Source organism: Raphanus sativus, chromosome 7 (genome assembly GCF_000801105.2).
Source record: "Raphanus sativus cultivar WK10039 chromosome 7, ASM80110v3, whole genome shotgun sequence".
NCBI classification, from domain to species: Eukaryota; Viridiplantae; Streptophyta; class Magnoliopsida; order Brassicales; family Brassicaceae; genus Raphanus; species Raphanus sativus.
Genome location: NC_079517.1, coordinates 11,931,069 through 11,940,817, shown reverse-complemented (window position 1 = coordinate 11,940,817; position 9,749 = coordinate 11,931,069).

Below are 9,749 nucleotides of genomic sequence, written 5' to 3'. Positions count from 1 at the left end.
ATATAATCTCATTTGGTGGCATTTTTCAAAATTTTCCATATGTGTTAATCTATTCCATTACTTAACCAAACAATTAAATTAATAGTATTTTATTTTACTTACTAAAAATAACTTTTCAAATAAAAGTTTATAAATATAATCGTTTTAATGATTAAACTAGCAGTGTAATTATTTTTCTGTTTTGATAGGATATTTTAAAACAGTATATATTTGAGATATTTACCAAATCTTAACTACTTATACCATATATTTTTTGAAAACATTATCTACGATGAGAATATCGACTACTGTTAAGATTTCGACAGTGTCTTAAACATTGTTTGGTAAAATTTTAAAGATGAACTGTATCGCTGAAATTAATTTTATATTGACAACACGTTAAAATTCATGTTTAACAATCAGAAGTACAAATCAATATTTAAATTTTTATAAGTCCCATGAATGAAATAGATACCAGTATTAATATCAACTAGATTTTGGACCCGCGCGCCCGTGCGGATGTATGTTTGGAATGATTAAATGTTAAACATAAATTTGATGGCTTTCATATTTGTTGATTTTTGATATTGGTGTATTTCGTTCGGTTTGTTGAGTATCTGATTATAAAATTTTAAAATATATAAATATCCATTTTATTAGTATCAATATATTATTTTGGATTTTTTAACTCAATTTTATTATAAGTTAGTTATGTAAGTTTAAATATTTTAAATTTTTAATTACAGGATTTTAAAAAATTAAAAATTAATGGAAATGTACAAAAAAGTTGTTATGAAAATTGTTTTACGAAACTCCATCCACACAAATAGGCCCGATTTGTTAAAGTTTGAAAGGAAAAGTATATGCGAAGCCCAGTAGAAAAAATTTGTCCGCGAAAGAAACAGAAAAAATTTGTTAATTGTCTAAATTTTCTTAATGTATATATTTTACCACTTACCAGTATTTAATATGAATTTATAGTTTATAAGCATCAACTGCATTATTTGTTTTAAATTTTCATTTGTTTTAGTTGTTCATTTGTGTATACACACAGATATAATATATATATATAAATTAAGGTGAATTATCGTTAACTTAAAAATGAGTAATACAACAATATAAATAGAAATATAATAATATTTTACCATTTTTAAAGTATTATTTAATTTTATTTTGGAATATATAGGTTTAACTCGTAAATCATCATTATAACAATAAATAATATAATAGTAGAAATAAAACTATAATAATATTTTAAATTTTATAAAATATTATTTATTTTTATTTATAATTATATAATTTTTAGTTATACGACAATGTTTCAAAATTTTATGTAGTTTTCAATTTAATGATTTTAAAAATTTTATGTAATTTTTCAAAATTAAAATGTTATCATGCAAATATATTGAAGGAAAAAAGTTTAATTAGGTACAATTTTATATGCAAAATCTAAAATAATACGATATTTAAGGAGCATATTATACGCATACAAAAATATAACAAATTGACAAACAATAATAAATATTTGATATTGCGAACCAAAATCTAAACCATAAAAATATCAAACTGTACATTTATAAAATTATTATACAAAATGTTGGTCAACATAGTCATAAAGAATATTATACTCTGTTTATATCATGCATATGTAATACAAAACGTGTATAATGGTGTAGAAATTTTTTGATACGAAGAACATTTTGTAATTGTATTTGAATGGATTGGTTTGCAAAGGGGTCAGTAGATTTTGAAACAACACGTTTTGATTTTCTGTGTTGGGTTTGGTAAAATTCAAAATTTAACATTAATAATCACGGCCATTAACAATTCGTAAGCCCAATTTAGAGCAACAAAAGTTTAAAAGAAATAAATAAAACTACGTCGTTTTGATGATAGTGGCATGATTATGTAATTTTTGTGCAACTCTAAGGGGTAAATACTATTTATACTTCGGCATTAATAGTTTAGATTAGTTGTTTTCCTCTACCATGACAAAAAAGGTGTTTTTCTAAACAAAATTTTAAATTTTAAAATATTTTAAATATAAAACTAAGATAAAATAAAAATTATTTATTTTAAATTATACTTAAAATAGATATGTATATATTTAAAACATAATGTTAAATATTTTTATCTATTTATTTTGGTTAAAATATATTAAATTAGTTTGTATAAAATTAATAAAATTTGATATAAAACTGTATAATTATCAAAAAGTACAAATGAACATTATTTTTAAAATATTTATATATATAAAAGAAGTATCATTTATAAAATATTTATATATATTTAAATTAATCATTCAAAAATTAATCTTCTACTTTCACATTAGAAGATTTTTAATCATTTATAAAAGAAATATAAATGATTTTGTTTTATTGATACATATAAGTATCGTGAAATGAAGTGAACATAGATGAGGTTGTGGCTTATGATTAAAAATCTTCTTTGTACTGATTACTCAATGGATTGGTGCATTGCAGAAAAGTCATGTAATTATATACGTTGTGTCAATTTTGGAATGATGAAAGTTTTATAAATATGAAATGAGTTGGTGTGGCAGGTGGAGATTTATGAGTGCAATGACAACTTATTGAGTGATGAAAGTAGTCACAATATGACTAGAATTGGTGTAGCAGTCAAAATATGAACTGAGTTGGTGGGAGATGCAGAACGTGGAAACTGGCAAGAGAAGCAAATTATATAGTTGATTTAGTATAAGGTATGTAATTTGATTGTGATATTTTAAATGATTGGATGATAGGTTTATCAGAGTTTAGAGAATGTTCAAAAAGTGGAAATAATACAAATGATCGTAATATTGAAAGTGTTTGGATGATAGGATTATTAGATTCTAGAGTAAAGAATCTCATCTAAACATAATACAAAATCGAATATAATATAGTAGATGTAATTCAAATAATCGAAATATTTTAGGTGTTTGGTTGTTAGGATTATCTAATTCTAAAAAAGGTCCAAAAGTGTCTAACAACCTTAATCGATAGATAAAAAAACAGACCCTAAATTAATATAGTAGATACCTTCTCTATTTTCATTTACCCTCAATTTTATGTCATGTGAATTAATATTGGCAACCACCATCTTACATACTAAAACAGAAATTACAACATCGATCAATTTGTGATTTTTTAAAAAAATGGACCATAACTAAAAATCAGTTTTCATTAATTTATTACTAAAAATATGGCTCAATAATATATCATTCGTAATATAACAATCGACTCCTATAAATTTGTATTAGTTAACAAACACATATTTGAATTCTATGTAAATATTTTTTAAAATTTTTAACCAGATCTTAATTTTTCAAAAGTTCTATGTAATACTTTAATAATTCGTAATTAGTTTTAAAACATTATTATACATTAATATATTTTATAAAATGAAGAATAAAGTTTTATCTTATTTTATCTATTATATAATAATAATAAATCATATTAAGAGAAAATTATTATATTAAACTAAATATAATAAATTATATTAAATTATTAAATTTATATATATTTTATATATTTTATTTTCAGAAGTATTTATGTTCAAAATATAATATGTTGGTAATAATACATGTATAAAAATTAACATGTATTTCATCAAAGCTAATAATATAAAATCTTTGTAACTATTTTAATCATGATATCTTTTCATTCTAACTATATATTCTAACAAATTTGTTGAAAATATTTTAGCAATATCTTAATTTTCAGGAAGTTTATGTAAATATTTTAATTAATTTTGTAGCAATGAACTATTATTATGCATTAATATATATTCATTGTTTGTTTATAAACCAAAACACAAAATTATATCTTATTTTTATCTATTTTATAATAATAATAATAATTCATGTTAAATAAAATATTATATTGAATTAAAGATGATAAATTATATTAAATTGATAAATTTATAATTTTATTTTCATAAATATAAAATATTTATGCTAAAAGATAATATGATAGCATAAAGACTTAACATTCCCAATGATACATGTATAAAATTTGATATATCTTAGATTTTTGTATATAAAAAGAATATTTTTAAATGAATAAACGTAGAAAACAATTGCTAAAAGGAAATACGACTCTAAAAGTTGACGGGCCAGAATTGAATATAAATTTGATACAAAATAATTTTCAAATATATTGTTTCTTGCATATATTAATTTGTTTAATAACTAAATCCAAATACAGTATAACAAAATGGATTTTGACCTCTAAAGGAACAAAAAACTAAGTTTTTTAGTGGCTCCGTAAAATTAGCCGATTTGGCATAACCGCAGCGGCCAGGGAACGTAGAGCGTTTTACCGCTGCAAAGCGGCCGCATCACCCGCATTTTAGAACATGTATCAACCTTTTTGTAACAAAAAAAGTTGATAGACTTTGATATGATAAAGTTTGTATACTCCATTAGTGATGGGCCTAACTCACACCCGAAAGCTAGCTCAAGAGTGGAGGATTGCCCATACACTTATATATTGTCCAAGGACACTTATCCCAAACGATGTGGGATATTAATAGCCCCTCTCGAGACGTGGGTGGAAAACGGTCCAATCGGAAACAGTCCAAGCCCAACATCTCGGACATACCACAGCAAGATGGACCATTTTTATAGGTTACATAGGTAGACAACTATTTATAGGGGAAATCATCTTGCTGGGTTTAACCTGGGGTTCTGATACCATATTAGTGAAGGGACTAACTCACATCCAAAAGCTAGCTCAAGAGTGGAGGATTGCCCATACACTTATATATTGCCCAAAGACACTTATCCCAAACGATGTGGGATATTAATAATGGATAATAGATTTAGCCGATTTTGGCATAACTGCATAGATCGTTTTCGCTTGCTAGGGAAGGTATCGAAGATCCGCTTGTGAAGTTATGTAACTTTGGAAACTAAAACACTGATTACTGATAACCTAACAATTTTTTTTCTCCGATAAAAATAGAAAATGGGACATCTCGTAAGACTTGTTGTTGGAGACTGGAAAAGACAAAGGTAAAGATCCTGGAGATTCAACTTTGACCAGGCCAAGGTGAAGTACGATGTTGTTTTTAGATAAAACGAAAGTTACAGCTCTCTTCTTGCTCCGGTGAGAGAAAGATACAAGCTTGATCTGCTTTTGCTACCAACGGAACCGGTTCTGTTGACATATAAGTTCCCTAACTGGAGGACTGAACCAGGAGACTACACAACACCTCCTATAGAAATCAAAGAAGACGGTGACGTTGAGTTGTTCATGTCAGTTAGACTTGATTGTGTCTGGTTGTAGCTTTATGTCGCTTTCGGTGGGAGGAATGTGGACCTCTACAGAAAGCAGAAGGAGGAGGAAGATGGTATAGACAATGAAGAGGATCAGGGACCAGAACCAAAATCAGTTCCTTGGAAAGGTATGATTTGAAGTCAAAACGAAAATAACATATATCTTACACAAAGCTAACTTATTCACGTATAATCTAACAGGTCTGCTCAAAAGAGGGTACATGTTACCCGTCTCATTTGTAAACATGTATTTTGGGCTGTTAAATGAAATATTGTAGACAAAAAAAAAGTTTGAGCAGATTTAATAATTATTAAATTTAAAAGAGGTGTTTTCGTAATTATGTAACTTTCTAAGGTTATTTGAGTAATAATCTCTAGTTTGATCGGGACAAACGCCACCAAGTTCGCGATGATATTTCCTATCTGTATGAAATTAATCATAAATTATTTATATAGGTTTTTATGTTCTTAATATCTTGCTAAATAGTGTTTGCGGTGGTGGATAACTACGTTGAAACCTTGTCATTTTTATAATATATCATCATGTCTATAGTTTATATATTCAATACATGTATTAGTAAACGAAATTAATAATTATCCTTTTTATCAACCAGCCAAAAATATTTTTACGAAACATTTTGGCGTTCACATTATACTAGGACTAGGTAAATAAAGCGAACCCAGAAATTCGAACCGAAGCCGATCCGATATAAATGAATCCGAATCGATCTGAATCCGACATAAATATCGAATGGATCTTGTTTTATGGTAATTTGGGTTATGGGTTTTGTTTGGACCAAACCTGAATCTAAATAGATATCCATATAATCCGAAACATTTAAACCCAAAAAAGAACTTGTACTAAATATGATCTCAACTACGAATATGTATTCGAAATATATTAAGATATATTGAACATTTAAAATACTTATGTATTATATGAAGATTGGTGGTTCTATTACATGAAAGTTGATGGTTGAAGGTGGATGTTGAATCTTGAAATTTAGATTTAGATTTTGTTTTCGTTAAACAATGTTTCTCATTTCATGAGAACTTGATTTTGCGTTTTATGTTTTTATTTATTTGGTTTTCTTTCTTTTTAATCAATAAATACGTTTTTTCGTTTGATTTTGAATGATCACGGTTGATGTTTCTTTACTATTTTTGAATCGATTTTACTTATGTTTTGGTTACAAAAAAGGTTCAACCAGGTATTTTTAAATCCGGAAAACCGATTTTACTTGTGTTTCGGTTACAAAGTAGGTACAAATCAGGTATTTTAAACCGAAAAACCGATTGAGATTCGAACTCGAAAGTACATTGGATTTTACCGGTCCTTTGAAGATTTAGTAATCCCAACCCGAACCTGATAGAATCCAGACCGTTCCGAACCGAACTTTCAAATAATCTGAAACGCTGATTTTGATAAACTTGAATATTCAAAACCGATTGGATAAAACTGAAACTCGATTGAAAGCCCGAATGCCCTGACCTACATTATACCAAGCACTAGGATGAGATCCGCACCTTGCGGGGGGTAAATTCTTTTTAAAGCTTAATATTTAATATTTCTTAATATATATAGTGTGGTAGTGTAACAGTAAGGGGAAAAAGAGACAATGACATAATTTTATATTAATTATAAAGTATGGAATTAAACTGGATTTTAAAATATTAACTTTAAAAAATATTTAAAGGGATTTTTGAATTTTGAAATAAACTTTTTAAAATGTTTGAAAAGAAAACTGATAGAAGGTATAAATAATAAATATAATTTTTTTGAATTTTTATTATTATTTATTTGAACTTATATTTAGAATATATGTATAATTATCATTTAAATTTTTAATAAAAATGAAATGAGAAATAAAACTCTAAAAAGATGATATCTTTGAAGTTGTCCTTGTCTTGTATTTATATAAGGACTAAAGTTTAACGTCTTAAATGATAATTGCATATGGAATATATCAACTAAACAAACTAATTGACCGTCACCGATTGAAGGCCTTAAAAGTTAGACAAAATTTAGGTAATTTTGAAACTTCACAAATACAAATGTTAGGTCAATCAATTGATATGCAATTAAGGATATGGAATGTCACATTCATTTAAAAAACAAATCTAATCACGTATAATACTAATACCATATTAATTTTAACGCTAATTGGTATAATATACATATAACTGGCATCTCCTATCTTTATTTGCCTTATTTTTAAAAATTAAGAAATAAATTTAGAACTAAATTAGTGTGGAGACCAAGAGGACATTCAACTTTCCTTTATTTTGTATATGTAATTGAGAACATAATTCGGAAGGTCAAAAAGATGAAATCTATGATTACGGATTTCTTGCCATAATCCCGTATTATTTTGAATATATCACTTTAAAACATGTACCAATAAAAAAATATGAACATTTTTTTTTGAAATACATACCAAGCAAAAAGATATGATTCTTTGTAATTTAGTGCGGAGACCAAGAGGACATTCAACTTTCCTTATTTTGTATATGTAATTGAGAATATAATTCGGAAAGTCAAAAAGATGAAATCCATGATTACGGATTTCTTGCCATAATCCCGTATTATTTTGAATATATCACTTTAAAATATGTACCAATAAAAAATATGAACATTTTTTTTTGAAATACATACCAAGCAAAAAAATATGATTCTTTGTAATTACTTTTAGTTAAAAAAAGATTGAATCATCTGTCGAATACGTACAAAAACAAAATAAATAATTTAAAAACCAAATATTGCTATTGTAACACACAAATATTCAAAATACAGGACTATGCAATATCAAAGTGAAAATATAAATTTAAATCATCAAATATATTAATGTGAAACACATATATCAATATATAAATATGGAGGAATGAATTTGCAGGTTTAGAAATCTACAAATTAATTAGAATATAGTGAAATTTTTTTTCTATCATAACATATATACATTTTCTTTTATTTTCAACTAAATTCAAATATTATTCTTCAAATTCCAAAACCAAATGGTGATACCGGTACATCTTAGATTTTTTTAGCAATCTCATATTTTATACCGACAAATAAGAGTATGTTAAAAATAAGTAGATGTTAAATAATGTATGAAATATGATGTGTGCCAATATACGTTAGTGGTATGTAACTATGTTATATACATGTTTTTAAGGAACACTATGTTATTATATATTTAAGACAGTCCAATGGTATTTTCTGTAAATAACTTAGATGGATATGGGTGTTTTCAAAAATGGTCTGAAAAGCTCTGTGAATACGACACATCAGCATAATGGCATTCATGTAAATAAGATACCATTTTAAGGTTATTCTGATATTTTGTTTCTCTTTTAATAATAAGAAGATATAAACCTCTTAGTAAGACTTAGAACAGCTCCATTCGTTAGAAACGTTAAAAGTTTTTAAAAAGAAAATTATTAATATAATTATTAATTTATATTTCAATTTCTTAAAATATGTTGAAATACTGAGTAAATAACATATATTCTGAAGATTTTAAGAGGTTTTTAAAAGTTCTCGGATGAAAACTTTTTTTTTTTATCTTTCCACCAGTTTTATTAATTTTTTTTTAATGGTAAAAACTCTTCTTGAAACCCTCTAACGGAGTTGCTATATAATAACAAGAACTATCATCTTTCTCAAAGTGTCGTAGCCGCACTCACATCCATTCTCCCTGGTTTAAACAAATCGAGTCTATATGTCAATATAGAAGACTAGAAGACACACGCATATGTATAGTATATTACAACTTAAACAAGAAAATACAAATCTCATGAAATCACTTGATTTATACATAACAAATTTAGTCAAGATGATAATATAAAAATTAGTAATACAATTTTTGTTATAAAAAGTTGAAAACGACCTTGGACGGTATTATATATAGTTTAATTAATTATTCCAAATAGAGCCTTTTAAAAGTATATATTCATCTTTTCGTCAACACTATACTTTTTTCGTCAACACTATACTTTTCCAATCATTATCCATCCATACGGATATGATCAAATCGAGGCTCGAAAAACCTTTCTATTTTCGTAAGATAATCAACAAGAGCATGGATTCAAAGGAGTCTCAAAATGAATCACTCATAAAAGGACTTAGTTCATCTCAACTTTTTATGAGAATAATTTTTAATTTTTTAAGTTCATTTAATAAATGAATTTAATGATCGAATTTAAACTAGATCACAAATTATATGAACGGTTTTAATGAACATGAATTAACTCATAAATTTGATCGTTTGATACTTTATAATAAAGTATATAGATAAATTCTGTTTTCTTATGTAAAAAGTTGATTTATATTATGTATATTTATCTTCTAAAATTAAAATATAAAACTAAAAAGTTTTAAATATACAAAAACTATAAAGAATATTGATACCAATTTTTATATTATATGTCTTTAGAACTAAAATATAAAACAAAATATTTTTAAGACTCTCATGCAGAATATATATCTTGA